The sequence below is a fragment of the Hydra vulgaris genome, chromosome 15, assembly GCF_038396675.1.
Source record: "Hydra vulgaris chromosome 15, alternate assembly HydraT2T_AEP".
NCBI classification, from domain to species: Eukaryota; Metazoa; Cnidaria; class Hydrozoa; order Anthoathecata; family Hydridae; genus Hydra; species Hydra vulgaris.
In genome coordinates, this window is record NC_088934.1 from 50775099 (window position 1) to 50794556 (window position 19458).

The following is a 19458-nucleotide window of genomic DNA, read 5'->3' on the forward strand; positions in this document are numbered from 1 at the left end:
CATTATTACGGCATTGTTTCATTTTTTTTGGAATTAAAAATTGATCTGCAAAAGCATGTTGTTTAGTTAGGCTACGCGAGAAAGTGGTATGATTAGCGAGAGATAAAAAAATTTACGAGATAAAAAAATTATTTATTTAGAGATAAAAAAATTTACGATTACGAGAGATAAAAAAATTGTTACTTACTAATTAGCAATAATTTAATATTTACTAAAGCCTAATATGGTACTTGGAAATAAAATACAGAGTAAAAAATGCTTTCATTGTTAATTAAACTCAAATGAAGAAAAACATTGCATTCACTTGACAACCGCGACTTAATTGCAACAATTATATTTTTTATTTTGTTTTGAAATATAAATTAAAAATTATATATATATATATATATATATATATATATATATATATATACATATATATATATATATATACATATATATATATATATATATATATATATATATATATATATATATATATATATATATATATATATATAATATACATATATATATATATATATATATATATATATATACATATATATATATATATATATATATATATATATATATACATATATATATATATACATACATATATATATATATACATATATATATATATACATACATATATATATATATATATATACATATATATATATATATATATATACATACATATATATATATATATATATATATATATATATATATATATATATATATATATATATATATATATACATATATATATATATATATATATATATATATATATATATATATATATATATATATATATATATATATATATATATACGCATAATGTAATGTAGAAATTATATTATTATTTCAAGTAATTGAGTGATCAATATAGTGTGTTAAATAATAGGCAGAGCATATAATCTATCGCATACTAAATAATTAGTTAGATATTTTTAATTACATAACTTCAAGTTGTACGATATAGCAATAGGCGTAGCACAAACAAAAACTATATACAAAAAAATGCAATGGAGTGTAGAAAAATGTCCGCTTTGATGACGTTATTTACACGGCGGCACTTTGACGTAAACTCATTTTGTTTATTGAGTAAACTTAAATTGCGATTTAGTAATGTTGTTTCCGCCTAATTCCAAAATTTACCACCAGGTTTGAATGACTCTGCTTTTTAAATCGGCTATTCCATGCTACGCGTTAATGATTTTTTAATCAAGAAAACAAAACTTTCGAAATTTACATTTTCAAAATAAAAAATTAAACTTTATTTTAACATTACAACAACTTAAATGAATTATAAAAACTAAACTAATTTATTTATATTTCTACGTTTATATTTTATTATTAAAATACGCGTGTCACAACGTGATATCAATTTTTTACGCTGTAACGCTTTTATTTTTGCAATAACTCTTTTTTTTTTGCAATAACTCATAAAATAGAAAGTAAAAAATAGATTAAAACTTATTCTAAAGAAAATATATTTTTTTACCAAAATAATGAAAATTTAAAAATTTTTATATTCACATAGAAGTTATAAAACTGCATTTCCTTGATAAAAACACCGAGGTATTGGAATTTGAAAGTTACATCAAGGATGTTAACTGATTAAAGAATTGTTTTTTATTTGTTTGTATATCATATGGTTCAACCCCCCATTTAATAAAAATGTCCCCACGAATGTTGCAAAAATGTATTTACTAGAAAAAAACTTCCCTAAGACACACAAATTTCACGAAATCTTAAACAGAAACACTGTAAAGGTAAGCTACAGTTGCACTGAAAATACAGAAAAAATTATAAAAAACCACAACAAAAAAATTATCTTCTTAAGAATTGTAAACAATGATCCAAAATGCAATTGTTGGAACAAAGCAGAATGCCCCCTGAATGGTAAGGGCAAATCCACGAATATCATATATAAATGCATCATTGCAGCAAAAAACCAACCCAACAAAGTTTATATCGGATTAACGGAAGGTGAGTGGAAAACCAGAGACATCATCATTCAATAAAACCAGATACATCATCATTCAAATCATCATTCAATAATTACTAAATACAAAAATTCTACCGCCCTATCAAACTATGTCTGGGATTTAAAAAACAATTTTAATGAAACCCCTAACATGGTCTATTCTCAAGTCAGTACCCCCCTACTCGAATATTTCCAAAAGATGCCCACTATGCCTGCATGAGAAATTTACTATTGTATCATATCCAAAACCTGAAGAACTGTTGAATAAGAAACCGAAATTATATCAAAGTGCCGCCACGAAAATAAATTCTTATTAAAAATTTACAAAGCTTGCTACAAACCTGACTAACAACTAAAAATAAAATTAACTATACTAATCTACTCCATATATCTCTAGGCTAACTAATAAATTACTCACATACACAGCTTTTGTAATATATTTCATAATATTATATATTTTTTTATATCAATTTTAATTCTTATTTTATTATTTTTTAATACACAAATAATACACCTTAACACATAAAAAATACTTTAAACAACATTAAACATATAACTATTTCACAACTATTAGCCAACTAAAAACAAATTAATAATTTTATTAACCAACTGCTAATCAATTTCCGTCCCGTAACGATCCAAAATACAAATATAAACCGTAACGTCCACTAAACAAATTGTAGCAAAATTAAACTTTTACTACTTGCCTGATGTTAGTTGGCGATTAGATTTTTTTTATTATGTCTTATGCTAGTGTTACAAGTAAAGTAGAGGTGTTACGAGATCGTGTACTTGAATTCCGAACCCGTTTGGATTATTCAAAAGTCAGCAATTCAAAATATATCTCAGAGAAAGCCAAAGAACTTAGCGAGAAAATAGCAGCAAAGATTGGAAGGAGCAAAATTGAAAATAATTCTTACCACAGAGATGGTAGGTGGATAACAGTTCTTAAACCAATTAATGACGCGACTAACCTTTCGATGGAGCAGATTGAAATCAATGAATGCGAGAAACCCGTTGTTTTCAAGCGAAGAGAAGAACAAGGTTTTTTAATAACAATTAAGTGCGATCCAACTGTCACGGATGCTGAACTATCCGATAAACTTGCTCCTTACACAGATACAATTTACTCAATCAAACATACAACTTACGACTTTGACCGAACTATCGAGGATGGTCGGAGACTTTTTAGAGTTAAGCTCAACAAATTGGTAAAATATTTACCACATAATATCGAAATCAATGGAATGAAAATTAATCTAAACTTTGCTGGCAAAGAATTTTATTGTAATAACTGCCAAAGCAGACATGTACCAAGAAATGCATGTGTTCCACCAACTAACAACCATGAAATAAAAAATATAACTACAGTCGAGAATCCAATTGATTTCACGTTCGGTCAGAGTCTTATTGATAAGAAAGGCAAAGCACCCGTATTTCTTTTCACTCCACCGTCACAAATGACAACACCAAATTCGACAACACCAAGAGGAGAGGTAAAAAACTCAATTTATTCCTTGAATAAAAATAATTCTACTATTACTTTAGAACACCAACTTAACTTGAGTTTACCGGAAGAAGTAAAAAATAAAATAAAAAATATACAACACGAAAATGAAAGCGCCTTTGACGATGCGAGACGCTTGGAAAAAGAAAAAGTGAAAACGAGTTTGAAAATGGAGAAACATCGAGCGACGATAACAACGACAACAACGACGAGAACGATGTGGCGATGGAGCAAGCGAACGATCGGAAAAGAACACACCCGCAAACTCCAGTTAAACAGAAGCAAATAGAAAAAATACGCGATAGACGAAACGGTATTTCTAAAACAAAATGGCAAAAGTAATCGTTCAAATGGGGATGGACGGGGACCATTCCCATTTTGAATAATTTTTCCTTTATTTTTTATATTTATTTTCGTTTTTAATTTGATTTTATCTCAGTGATTTTTCTTACTAATATAATTTTGTTTATTATAAATAAGTCAGAAAGATTTCTTTGTAAACAGGTCTTATTTACTTTTTAAACAAAAAAACTTTTTGAAATTTTCATAATCAAACGATATGAGCCATGAAATTAAAAATAATTTATGACAATAAATTTTAAAATAATCGCTAACACACAGAACTATTTCAAATAGTTCCGATAGAATTTTATTTTATGTTTTTTCTTTTACTTTTTATATTTTACGTTACCTTGTAAACTTATGAGGGCGTCAGTAAGGCAAATAGCCAGATGACGTAATAAAATACCATACAACTTGCCTGATGATTGAGTAATTCCACGTCAAAACAACCATTTTTTTTAAAAAATGCAACCCTATGTCCTTGGATTTTCTTTTTATTTTTACCATAGTTAGTACATTATAAAATAAGATAAATCCCAAAATTTCAAGGTCTAACTCCCAACGGTTCGTGAGTAATGGTTGTTTTAATTTTGGCTACTATTATTGTTTTGGTCATTTTCCGCCATTTTTAAATTTACATTTCTTCTTATAAAACCAAGTCTTTAAACATGTGAATTCTAAAAATAAGTGACTTAATTAATCTTAAGGTGAGGAATTTGAATATATAAATAAAAAACTCATTTTATAATTAAAAAGTACCAAAATATCAATTATAAATGTTAAAATAATGGACACCTGCCCCAGTAAAATTTTAAGGTGTGCGGTAAATTTTTTAAGCCTAAAATTTCAAACTAGATCATTGTATGTTTGAAGAACATTGTGTGAAAAAATCATATCTGCCAAATACATAGTTTTGTAATTATTTTACTTTTGTACTATAAATGTATATATATTGCTATGGTAATTTAGGAAAAATGATAACTCCTATCTAAATCGAAGTGTTTCTTAAGTTATCAAAGTTTTTTTAATGTACTTTTTTATTTCCTTTTTGTTTTCTTGTTTTCTTGTCTTTCCAAATTATCAAAGTTTAATTGCTGAATTCAGACATATTCATCTAGTTTAAATGTTGCAACTAATCCAATATAAATAATGTAATTAGTACTTGTGCATTTTTAAATTTGCAAGTATAACATTTTTTAATTCATTATCAGAATGATTTCATGTGATATTGGTAAAGTTTTGAAGTCAGAATGCCATAAAACCTCATATTCTAGAAATAAAAAGATTTTTTTACTAACTGACCTAGACACTGATATTCGTCAAAACATTTTATGGAGATCTGAGTTGCGTGCTTGTGAAGAACTATTTAGCATTTGTAATCGCCATTTTCACTTCTTTGAAAAAAGATTTGAAAAGAAAAATGGCAATTGTTGTGATGTTTATAAAGTGCATAAAAAAATAAAAGGTAATTTGATTTTAAATATATGAAAACTATCTGTAAAAGTATACAACACGTATCTTAAATATCCTTTTTTTTTATTAGGTAAATTTACAATATCTTTAATGTTGGCTAGACACTTTGAGTCATTAGGATTAAGAGTTTTATCTGGGTGGAAGTTATGTGCTAGCTGTAAGTCAAAGGCAGTTTTATCAGAAGAACACCCTAGTGAAAATGAAGTAGATGAGATATTGACAGAAGAAGATGAACCATTTACTCATATTAATTTATCCTTGGAAGGTTTAGGAGAATCTCCTATTAATTTACATTCTGTTGCTTTACATCAACGTGTTGCATCTGCAATGAAAAAATATAAAAATTCAATAAAAAAGATTGGTGAAGATTTAGCAGCCCATTATGGAATAAGTAATTCGTATTTTATAGATAATTCTAATGCGTCTTATTCGAAAACAGATCAAAATAAAGCATCTGATCTGGATAAACTGACACTATTGATGAAAGAAAAGATAAATGCTTCTGACTATAAAAATAAATTAAAAATTCTCACTTTAACTCCTGAGTCTTGGTCTAGAGATTATGCTTCTAACTACTTTGAAGTTAGTGTGAATGCTATTCGAACAGCACGTTGTATGAAACAGCAGAGTGGCATACTTTTACTCCAATTGGATAAAATTGGAAAAAGTGTTCCACTTAATGTTGTCTCCATTGTTCAAAGTTTTTATGAAGATGAATACTCACAAACAATGTCTGATAAAAAAGATTATGTAAGTGTTGAAAAAAGAAAAAATAACAGAATACAAGTACAAAAACGATTGCTATTGTGTAACGTGAAAGAATTGTACAGCCAATTTAAAGTTATAAATCCAGGGATTAATCTAAGAATTTCTAAATTTTGCAGTCTGCGTTCTAAGTGGTGTGTAAGTGTTGGAGCCTCAGGTGCTCACTCAGTGTGCGTATGAGTTTATCATCAAAATGTAGTTCTTCTTTTATATGCGATGAAATGGGATATAATTTATAAACATTTAATGAAAAAGGTTTATTTTCAGTTATAAGTGTGTTTAATTTTCAAATTGTATAACTTTTCTGGTGGATGTGGAGGACAGTATAAAAATTATTAAAATTTTCTAAATCTATGCCATCACTTAGAAGATTTTTTATTGGAAGCTGAATGGATATTTTTTGCAACCAGTCACGGCAAATCTTCTTGCGATGCAATAGGCGGTACAGTAAAACGAACAATAGCAAGAGAAAGTTTGCAACGTCCAAAGAAAAATCAAATACTAACAATTGATGCAATATTTGAATTTTGCACTCAAAAAATGCTCACAATAAAGTTCTTTAAAATTGATAAAGAAACTAAGGTTAAATTTAGAGCTACGCAAAATAAACGATATGAGAAGGGAAAAACAATACCAGGAACTCGAGGATTTCACCTTCCATACCAGTTTCGAAAACATCTATGTTATTTAAAAAAACTAGTAACGATATAAATCCAAAATCTATTAATATAACTAAAAAATCAAGTACCAAAATTTAAGTTTAACAAATTTTAAGCTAATGCAGAAGTACGAATATACGCATGTACATATGACTCGTTTTGGTGGATTGCAGTAGTCGAAGAAAAAAATGAAGAATATAATAATATAAAAGTAAAGTTTATGCATCCACACGGTCCATCTAAACGGTTTTTATGGCTGAAAAGGGATGATTATCGTTGGATACCTATCACCGATGTAATAACATTAATAATGCACCAACAATAATATCAGACAAATACGAACTTTCAAAAAAAGATTTTTACAAAATTAATAAGTATATATTTGTAAATCAATAATTTTTTAATGGATATATTATAAAAAATTGTATATCAATTCAAGTATGCATCATTTTTATTTATTTTGAATACTACGATAAGCGAAATATACTATATTTGCTTTGTTTGTAATATTTTTCATTTAATTTTTAAACTATTTATTTGGCAGAAATGATTTTTTCACACAATGTTCTTCAAACATACAATGATCTAGTTTGAAATTTTAGGCTTAAAAAATTTACCGCACACCTTAAAATTTGACTGGGGCAGGTGTCCATTATTTTAACATTTATAATTGATATTTAGGTACTTTTTAATTATAAAATGAGTTTTTTATTTATATATTCATATTCCTCACCTTAAGATTAACTAAGTCACTTATTTTTAGAATTCACATGTTTAAAGACTTGGTTTTATAAGAAGAAATGTAAATTTAAAAATGGCGAAAAATGACCAAAACAATAATAGTAGCCAAAATTAAAACAACCATTACTCACGAACCGTTGGGGATTAGACCTTGAAATTTTGGGATTTATCTTATTTTATAATGTACTAACTATGGTAAAAATATAAAGAAAATCCAAGGACATAGGGTTGCATGGCCTGGTTGTTTTGACATGGAATTACTCGATTGTGATAACACATGAAACTCAGAATTGCAATATTAAATTATATCATAAACATTAGTATTTAGCTAATTCCTGGTACTGCGAGTAACAGTAACATATATACTATATAGACACACACACACACACACACACACACACACACACACACACACACACACACACACACACACACACACACACACACACACACACACACACACACACACACACACACACACACATATATATATATATATATATATATATATATATATATATATAAATCTGTTACGTTGCAACAATATCATTTTTGTTTTTATTTTATGAACTTATATATATATATATATATATATATATTTATATATATATATATATATATATATATATATATATATATATATATATATATATATATATATATATATATATATATATATATATATATATAAGTTCATAAAATAAAAACAAAAATGATGTTGTTGCAACGTAACAGATTTAGACTTATTTGGTTTAGGGGCTATTGCATAATTACGCCACGCTCAAGAGTGGGTGGGTTTCCTGAAAGCGTAACAATATAAATTACAAAATGGGCTAGTACTAGAAAGTTTCAAAACTTTTTCTTAAGTTTTTAAAGTTAAGGGGTTGTTCATAAAACAAGCACGCTTTTATTTTAACTCTCTCTCCCCCCCCCCCCTCCTTCCCTCAGTTTGCTAAACGCTTATTGAGTATCCTCCACCACCCTAAATGTACCTACGCATTTATCCTGCCTACCCAACATTTTATGATATTTTTATCAATTTAGTGTCTCCTTACTTTTATATATAACCACCTGCCCCCCCCCCCTTCCTCCTCCTCTTCATATCATATACACCATTTGCAGATCCCTATCCCCATCCGAGCATCCGTACTTATGGACGATCCTTTACTAAAGGTTTCAAAATTTTCAATAAACTGAAGTATATGAAGAGTTTCTTCATATACTTCAGTTTATTGAAAAAAAGAAAAGAGATATCGAATGGAACTCATTTCAATTACGTGCGAAAATATTTTTCAAAAAAAGGCAATTTAGAATAGCGAATAAATTTTTAGATCAATTTTTTATTTTTCGCGCAAGTTTTATAAAAGTAAAACTTGCGTGAGACAAAGAAAGTTTATTAAAAAAGGGGGTTGATTGTACCCTACGACTCCACCCCTATGGTACGGGCATGATTGTAGGTTTCAATTTAGTGTTATATTGATATGATATGCAAAGGAAAAATTAGAAAATATTTAACGAATTCTTAATAATTGAGCTTCTTGCCAAAAAGTAACTCAGTTAGTTTTTGGCAAGAAATAGCACAGTAATAGTTTCTAAAATTTTATGGCTTTTAGTTTCATCTTATTATGAACTAATTTTTTATGATAAAAAAAGGTGTATACGGTTTAATGTTTAGCTGTTGGGTGTGTTTATAAGGTTATATGATATTAATTTAATGTGTAATCGTTAACGTGTTTATACTGCTAATTTTTGAGGTTTGTTGTTTAGTAGAAACTGCCGCCCGAATTTTTAAAAATATATATCATTTTTTAATAATTCTAAGATAACTATTTGGATGCAAAAACATGTTCAAAAAAAAAAAAAAGTTAAATAATATGCCGGATCTTTAAATTGCATTATATATATATATATATATATATATATATATATATATATATATATATATATATATATATATATATATACCTATCTTAGCCTGCTTAAATTACACGACTTGATTTGTTGCGTTTTCCTTAAAAAAATTAAGTGGCCAGTTTTATTACGGCTTCTGTATAAAAATTTAATTTTTGTTGTGGTTAAAGTCGTGTTTGTACTTTAAATGTTTTATTCCTATTTTATTAAAATGGTTTAATAGTAGCTAGATTTTCTCTGAATACTTACATTTTTTTGTGCTGAATTTTTTGTTAACTGATTGCCTGCTTTAAAATTTGTTCTGCAAACTTTTAGTTGAAAAAAAATGACTGCAATGTTTAATTAGAATAAGAGAAGTAACATAAAATACTAAAAAGATGACAAATAAAATTAAAGAGAGATTGAATTGGATGTATAGGTTCTTCTCTGTAAAAAATAACGTGAGTTGATCATAAATTTTTTACCAATATTACTTGCTTTAGAACATATATCTATGCTATCTTCAGAAAGCTGGTGCTAGTTTTTATGTAGGCAACTAAGCAATATCTTGCATAATATTTTTTAAGGATTACCAAAATTTTGATAAATATTTTCTGGGAAAATTAGCCAAATTTTTTTACTAACGCATATTTCTAGAAGACTCACAAAAAGTCTGCCACAGGTCATTTAACTATACTTACTAAAACCTAACTCCAAGGATCACTTTGTAAATTAGAAGTAAAAAAAATTAAAGCCTTGTTCAAGTAAATCATTCATAAGAGATTGCTTGTAGTGTAGTAATTAGAGCACGAGAAGTTTGTTTGGTTAATGTAAAGTATTTATCAAATTTTATTTTGATCAGATTTCAGTACAATTTATAATTTCTCTATAAAGTGTGGGTTTGTTATCACCTTTCAAAGCAGCATTTTTTAGTTTCATTGAATAAATTGAGTTTCTGCATTGAATTAAGTATGAAAAATAACTTATAAAACAATTGTAAATATTGTACTGCATCATTTCTTTCAGGAAAATAACTCTATATTACAGCTGCAGCTGTTTAGTCAAATAGTGCCAATGTAAAATTGATAGCTTGTTTTTTGTTTCCAAGATATGTGACTTGATAATTAATTTTTCTTGCTTTTTCTTAGCTGTTTAATAGTTGATCTTTTAATAAACTTGAAGAAATATATTTCCTGCAATGTAACTAGGAGTAACTTCAACATTTTTTTGCGTTTAACAAGTTGTTTCTTATACTTTTAATAAGACGGAGTATATCAAATAATAAGTATGTTTGAAACACTTCTTTTCTAAACTGGATGATAAATAAATAGTTTTCTATCTCCATTATATGCTTTATAAAACTATGAAAATGCATTAACATTGGTAGAATGGTTATCGGTAACAACAGCTCTTATTTTAAATTCAGTTTAGTGCATTGAGGTAATGCACTCACCAATTTGTTTTTTTTGAACATAAACCTGTTATGTAAACTTTAGATGAGGATTTCGAAACATAAGAATAAATTTTTAAAGACCTACAATCATAAAAACAAAAACAACTTCTTTATATAGATTCAATAATTTTTATATTATGTTACTTTTTTATTAAGTTTTTTACTTTGTAGTTTTCACCACTGTGAAGCCATTAAGGTAAAGAAATATGAAAGCATTTATTAGACAATGAAAAATTAAGAATTTTAATAACAGCTATTGACTCCAAAACAGTTGGAATGTCTGATATTTCTTCCAAAACAGTTGGAGTGTCTGATATTTCATCCAAAACAGCTGGTATGTCTGATGTTGCTTCCAAAACAGTTGGAATGTCTAATAGTTCTTCCAAAACAGTTGATATGTCTGATATTTCTTGGCCTACTGTAAATAAATGACCTGATTTGTTGCATTTTAATTGCTGCATGTTTGAAACAAGCAGCATAATAGAGTATTTACATTGCAAAACGTTGTTTTGCAGTTCGTAATTGCAATTGTTATACCTAATAATTGCAATTATAATAAATACAAAATTACAAAATTTTAAAATTATTTCCAATGGAGAGTGTGGGTAGTTGTAGCAACATACAAGGTTATTTTTAGTAGCATGTTGGTATGTGCTGATATAGCTATCTGAAAGCCTATTTCAGTATTCTGTGTTAATGGAATAAACTGAAGCAGGCAATCAGTTAGCGAAAAATCTAGCAACTCATAAGATAATTACTCATAGAAAATCTAACTGATATTTAAAATTTTTATTAAAATGTGAATAATGTTTTTTTAGTGCAAACACGACTCTAAGCCATAACTACCACTCAAGCTTTTATATATAAACCGTAAAAAAACTGGCGTCTTAATTTTTTACGGAAAAAGCTACAAATCAAGCCGTGTATTTAATTAGGTCATGGTATATATATATATATATACATATATATATATATATTTATATATATATATATATATATATATATATATATATATATATATATATATATATATATATATATATATATATATATATGTATATTCTTGTATATCCGGAAAAACAGAAGCCTAACCTAAGCAGCCAGTATTGTTGTGCCAACAGTATTTTGCTTAAGTTGACCAAACTGCATTATATTCGCAGTTGGGTCATCAGCATTTTATTTTAATTGGCCGAACTGCAGTTTAGTCATTTAAATGATACGCATAAATATATATATATATATATATATATATATATATATATATATATATATATATATATATATATATATATATATATATATATATATATGTATATATAAATGTATGTATATGTATATATAAATATATATAGAGAGGCCAACCCGCCTACTACCCCCATTTTTACCCTTAATAACATTGCCAACCAACTCAGCAAACTCAAACCAGGTTCCTCAGGACCAGATGATCTCTCTCCGTTTTTACTCAAATCTGCTCGCTTTGAAATCGCCTCATCACTCTGCATCCTATTCAATCGCCTCATAGAAAACAGTTACCTACCTGACCAATGGAAATCAGCAAACATAACACCGATTCCAAAAATTACAACCCACACTCGTCTAATGACTATCGACCAATTGCCACTACATCCGCAATATATAAAGTTTTTGAACGTATTATTACCATATTCATTGTCCATCACACCAAGCACTTATGGGTCTCAAACAAACAGTTCGGTTTCCTTCCAGGCCGAAGTACAATGGACGCTATTATTTTAATTACAGAGGACTGGAGTCATGCGAAAGATAACAACAAATCAATTTATGCAATATTCTTTTGATTTCGAAAAAGATTTTGATCTTGTCAGTCATGAAAAGTTACTGTTAAAGCTAGTGAACATTCTACCTAGCTGGCTCACCTCTTGGATCTCAGCTTACTTATCTAACTAACCGTCAACAAAAAATTAAAACAAATGACCACACCACTGACTGGAAATGTATCGAAGCAGGTGTACTTCAGGGTAGTGTTCAAGGTCTAATCCTGTTCATTCTATTTATTTCCAACATTAACGTCTATCTTCCACCTGAAACCATCTTTGAAAAGTATGCTGAAGACATACTGACCTTAATAATTAATGATAAAGTTCCTACCAACCTACCTCAATCCATTGTTGATGGCGTCGCTCTTTGGTCTTAGGTAAACGGAATGAAACTAAATGGCCCGAAATGTAAAATCATAAGAAGTATTCCCAGTTGCTCCGAAATTCAAGCTTTACCATCCATTGTACTCAATAATACTGAACTTGAAATAGTCAGCAGCCAAAAATACCTTGGAATCATGCTCAATGATAATATTGATTGGGATAAACAATGGACAAAAGTTCACAACAATATAAAATCAGTACCATATCTGCTCAAACGTCTTAAGCAAATTGGGCACATTCAGCAAAACCTTTTACAGGTTTACCGATCTTACGCTATTAGCCACTTGATATATAGTGCTCCTATTCCCACTTCGTGCAGGGCTGCTGCAAAAAGAGATTTCCAACATCTTCATAAAAATCCCCTGCAAATTATTGGAATTGATGTAACCAATTCAAGCAGCTTCAATATTATTTTTGACATTGAAGAGTTACTTGACAGGATCTGTATTAATATACTCAAAAAGATCCAAATAATGCTACTATTTTTGAGTAAAAAAAGAATCATTTTTACCTACACCAACAAAAGTACTATCAAACTGCAACTGTTTATATTTTTTTTTTTTCCCAATTACGTTTTAAACAACATGTCGTTATAAAATATAAAGGTTACAAGATTACAAGATAAGAATAATAAGTAAATGACAATAAAAAATTTACAAAATTAGATCGATAAAAAAAAATAAAAGAACACGGGGACTCGTAGAAAACAGTTAGGTCTTGTTGTCCAGAACCGCAAAAATAAACGTGATAATTTCTCGTCATATTTGTAAAATATAAACAAGATAATTACAAATTTTTTCTTAACAGAAAACAGAAAAATTCGTTAAAATTATTAAAATCTGATACTACATATCCATAAAAAAAAAATACTATATACTACATATCCACAAAAAAATAAAAACTGCATAAAAATCTTAGCATGTATATATAAAGTTTTGAAAGTTTTTTGATAAATACAAGGTAAAAAGGGGATATACAAATATATATATATATATATATATATATATATATATATATATATATATATATATATATATATATATATATATATATATATATATATATATATATATATATATATATTAAAAGTGTATTACCAAATCATCAATTGTAAAAACTAATTCTTTAAATTTTCGTTTAAATAAGTTGTAGCTACATTGTTCGATAAAAACTTGAGAAAAGTTTTTTAAAATTATTTTGTTCCATAAAAATGGTCACAAAAAACAATGCAAAACTTACTATAATTTGTTGGAAAATATGGCTGCTTAATAAAATTATCATTGCGTAGAATGTATTTATTTTTATCTTTTGACAAAAGAAATCATGAAAAAAACCCGGGGAAGAATTGATTTTACATAAAAACATAAAACATAGTACATTATAAACATTAAGCTGATGTATATTTAGTGCATTCATTTTTCTTAATAGAGGTTTTGCATGGGTACTAAAATTATCACTAAAATTTATTAAACGTGCTATGTGCTTCTGATGAAGATGAAGAGATCCAAGTTTGCTTTTATTGATACTAGCCCATGCAATACTTACATAGTTAATATGGCTGTGAATAAAAGAAAAATATAATTGAGTTTTATTATGTTTTATTATGTAAAAAGCTTCTTACCTTATATAAAATTCCTGTACTTTTTGAAGTTTTGTTGCATGAATTTCCAATGTGAATTTTCCAAGTAAGGTTATTATCAACATAAACACCTAAAAATTTTGTAACATTTACTCTGTTTATTTCGACATTATCAATGAAAAGGTATGGCATTTTCTTAAGAATTAATTTTTTTTTAGAAAGTGGATGAAAGAAAATCCAATTAGTTTTTTTAATGCTATGCAATAATTTGTTTGATTTAAACCAATAAGAAATCTTGCTTAATTCTAGATTCACAAGTTGAAACAGTGAAGGGATGTTATTATGTGATAAAAATAGGTTTGTATCATCGGCAAACATTATTGTCTTTAATCTGGATACCTTATGAAGATCGTTAATATATATGAGAAAAAGAAGAGGTCCGAGAATTGATATTTGTGGAAAACCACCGGTGATCTTTAGCAAAATCATTGGTGAAGGAGCGCCAACAGATACAAATTGTTTGCGATTATTTAAATAACATTTTAACCATTTAAGAACATTTCCAGTTATTCCGTATTGTTTGAGTTTTTGAAAAAGAATTTTATGGTCTTCAGTATCAAAAGCTTTGGTAAAGTCAATGAAGATGCCTAAGGTATACTCAGATTTTTCAAACGATTCAGTGATACAACGTGTTCTGTAGAGTTATTTTTTTTAAATCCATACCGATGGTTATTTAGCAAAGGATTGTCAGTAAGATGTGTGTAAATTCTGTTATACATAATTCTTTCTGGAATTTTTGAAAAAACTGGAAGAACAGATATAGAGTTTTTAACATTTGTTAGATCTCCTCCTTTGAATATCGGTATAACTTTTGCTACTTTAAACTGATCAGGAAAAACTCCTTGTCTAATTGAAGATGAAAAAATCTTAAAAAGGATGTCTTTAATAATTTCGTTTGAATTCTTAATTATTTTGCTATTTATATCATCAAAACCACTCGCTTTGTTTGGTTTTAGCATACTAAAAGTAGTTTCAATTTCCACACGTGGTAATTTAAAAGAATCAAGATTAGTTGTTGCTAAGGACGAGATATCAATTTTTTTAAATACATTTAGAATTTGTTTTGCTAAATTAGGTTCAACTGAGACAAAAAAATTGTTTAGTTCAGTTATTATTTCATGAGAACCATATATGATTTCATCATTAATTTTAATGTCATTTTTTAAAGCGGATGATTAGTATGATGAATATGATGATGCGCATGATGAATATAATTAGCATTGATAAATTAAAATGGTAAAGGCTCCTCTTCATGAACATATTATAGCTTTTTTTTACTTTTTATTAGCCATAATCTTAAATGCTCTTAAATGTTGACCGATTGCTCATGTTCAGACAACAGACGTATGATTTGCTGTTAGGGCGAATATGAGAGAGGTATTAATTTCTTAAACTTTCCAAGATAGTTTTCAAAAGGAAATGTGCTCACTGAATCTAATGCTCCAAATAACAAAATATTATCAACAATGTGGATTAAATTTTGAACATTGTAAACTAAAATACCTTGTCTATAAAATAAACGAGCAAGTTCGAAAAGCTGCGTAAGAAGTTTACGAGAATACTCGGCATAGTAATAACAAAGATTTGTTCTTAAACAACAATACATTGCAGTAGAAAACAACAGGAAATGTTGATACATAGTTTCGTATAAAATCCCTTTAAGCACAACTGGTCCAGTATATAATAAAAACTGCCGAAATTCAGTAGCCTTCCAACAAATAACTCCTATAAAGATCGCGGCAAACAACTAAACTCTTTTGAAATCATAAATTGAAAAATGCTTATACGCTCAGAGAGATGATTGATCAACTTTGCAGATTTTGCAACTTTTTGCAAAGTTGTTAAAGTTGCAAAGTCTACTTTTTAAAGGTTCTTTTTTCCACATAGTTAAAAGCCGCCGCACAGTGACTCAAAACAACGGTAATAAACCCCACACAACTTTTCTGTAAATTAAGTACCCTTTTTTAAATAATATTAAATTGCGATAATTTTTTATTTTAAAAGTATAAATAATTTTTTAATAAAACTTTTATTTCGTATTTTATAATAAAAAGAAGTGAAAAAATTTGATATTATTTTCAAAGAAATCTGAAAAATGTGAGATTTTTATTTAACTAAAATAGAGTAGTTTTAATTTAAATAAAAGTGTATATTTATTTTGAAGATAATTTTTTGGCTCTATATATTTCAAATTTACTAAAAAGAAAAAAAAGTCTGATTTTTTTGTTTAAGTTTTTTTAAAAAAAGGCAGCAAATAATTGTATTTTTTAGGTTTATGTGTCAGCAAAAAAAGGCAGCAAATAATTGTATTTTTTAGGTTTATGTGTCAGTTGAAAAAATGTTCCACCGAGTTCCAAAAATATATATATTTTCTAGTTTATTAACATTTCTACTTTTAAAATATAAAGGGACTACTGCGGTCTCCTGCAGTATTCGAAGTTATTAAAGAAATACAAATGTTGTTAAACACTTAAAAACCTTGTTTTCCGCCATTTTTGAAAGTACTTTGATATAATCAAAACAAATGAAAATGGCGGAAACTTAAATTTTAATTTTTTGCTTGTATTATTTGCTCTAATATAGTTTTTAAATCATAAATATTAAATATAGTTTTAAAAAACGTGCTTTTGTCATTATATACTATTTAAAAGTTTGTTAAAATATTTATTGAAAATTTTAAAGAACGATTTATTATTCGATAAGTACAATATGTTTGGAAAAGCTTAACTGAACAACTTTATTATTTCCTGTAATATAATGTTAACTTAGTAATATAGTGTTTTTACAGGATGTAACAATGTGACAATTGTTAAAGCCATAACAAAATAAAATTTTAAACAGTGTAAAGTAAAAAAATATATAATGTAATTTAAAATGTTTCTGATACATTAGTTTTATTATATTGATTGTTCTTAAAAAAATAAAAATGAAAAGATTAGATCTCATCCCAAATATACGTGATTTAGGAGTGGATAAATTAAGATTATGGAAGGATTTACTTAATGAAATAAAAAATACTGAAGAAATTCGCAAAGAAAACTTAAATTAAGTAAAGGTTGCTTTAGTTATATTTATTTCAAAGGTGAAGAAAAAACTAAAACAATGTGGACGAAATTATGATACATTTATACAAAAAGAAAATCGTTGGCTTCAAAGAAATCTTATAAACAATAAAAATAGCCATTTTGGTTCTGGAAGGCCCCATAAACAATGGAGTGTTCTTGATGAGCGAAGCGAAAAAATAAAAAAATAAAAAAAAGAACTAGCCACTGAACATCATAAGGCTCTATTTTTAGCTTCTGCAAAAAGTGCAAATGCTGCTGAAGAAAAAAAAAATTTTAAAAAACAATATTTCTAATGTTTTAGAAAGTTTAGAAAACGTTTATGAAACTTTGGATAAAACCTTTCCCATTAATATGAGTGTAGAGGAAGCTCTTGTATTAAAAATGAACACTGTTCTCAGCAATAAGCAATATCAAATGATCAAAAACTCAGCTCTTGTACACAATGTACATATTTATCCTATCTTGCACGATATTTTCGAGGAAAAATTGAAATGCTATCCTGAGAATATTCACTTTTCTGAAATTTCTGCAAAGTGTACTCTTCAAAGCATGTTAGATCACACTGTGAGTAGAATTATCTGAAATGATGGATATGCCTAATTGTGGTCAAGGTAACGAAATATTTGGAGTTTTAAATGGAAAGATTGGTTTTGATGGAGCATCAAGCCAAAGTATTTATAAACAGAAATACGAGACAAGCAACACAAGTATAGAACTTAAAAGTGAAGAAAATCTTTTTAGTACAGATTTTGTGCCTCTATTGCTCAAATTAGAAGATGGCGAAATTTGGAAGAACGGAAATCCTTCAAGTCGTCACTTTTGTAGACCTCTTCATCTACAATATAAAAAAGAGTTTCCAATTTTATCCAGAAAAGAAGAATCAGATCTAAAAAATCAAATAAATACCTTAAAGACATTTTGCAAAGTTTTTGATGTTGCCGGAAGGAAGGTGACCTTTAATATCAGGTATAGAGTTCATCTTACAATGTTTGATAATAAAGTAGTTAACGCACTTACAGAGATAAAATCCACTCAATCCTGCAATGTGTGCAATGCTAAACCCAACGAAATGAACAATATTGATTTATTAAAAGCAAAAACTGAGAATGAGTCAGCCTTAGGGCTCTGAATTTCAGCTTTGCATTGCTGGATAAAATGCTTGGAATTTATTCTTTATTTTAATTATAAAATTGAAATTAAAAAGTATAAGCCAAAACCAATTGAGGAAAAATTATCTGCAGACTTAAAAAAAAAGAGATTCAGGTACTCTTCAGAGAACGGTTAAGCCTATATGTTGACATGCCTAAAACTGAGTCTGGAAATACCAATGACGCCAATACTGCCAGAAGAGCATTTAAAAATAGTGAAGTTTTTTCTGAAATTACTAAAGTTGTTTGTGACATAATTGAAAAGATTGCATAATATTCTCATAACCATATCTTGTGGATATCCTATTAATATCAATGAATTAGATTTATAGTGCACTGAAACAGCTAAACGTATCGTGAGTTGTTATGCCTCCTACTGTACATAAACTGCTACTGCATAGTAATTCTATATCACATAAATTACCTTTGCCAATCGGGGTATATAGATGCATCGGAGAGTTTAAATAAACAGATAAGAAATTCTAGACTTAAGCACACGGCAAAAATATCAAAGTTAAACACAATGATGAATCAGATGCACTACCTTCTAGTAAGATCAGATCCAAAAGTATCAAGCATATCTTTTAGAAAACATAAGAGCTATCGAGGAAA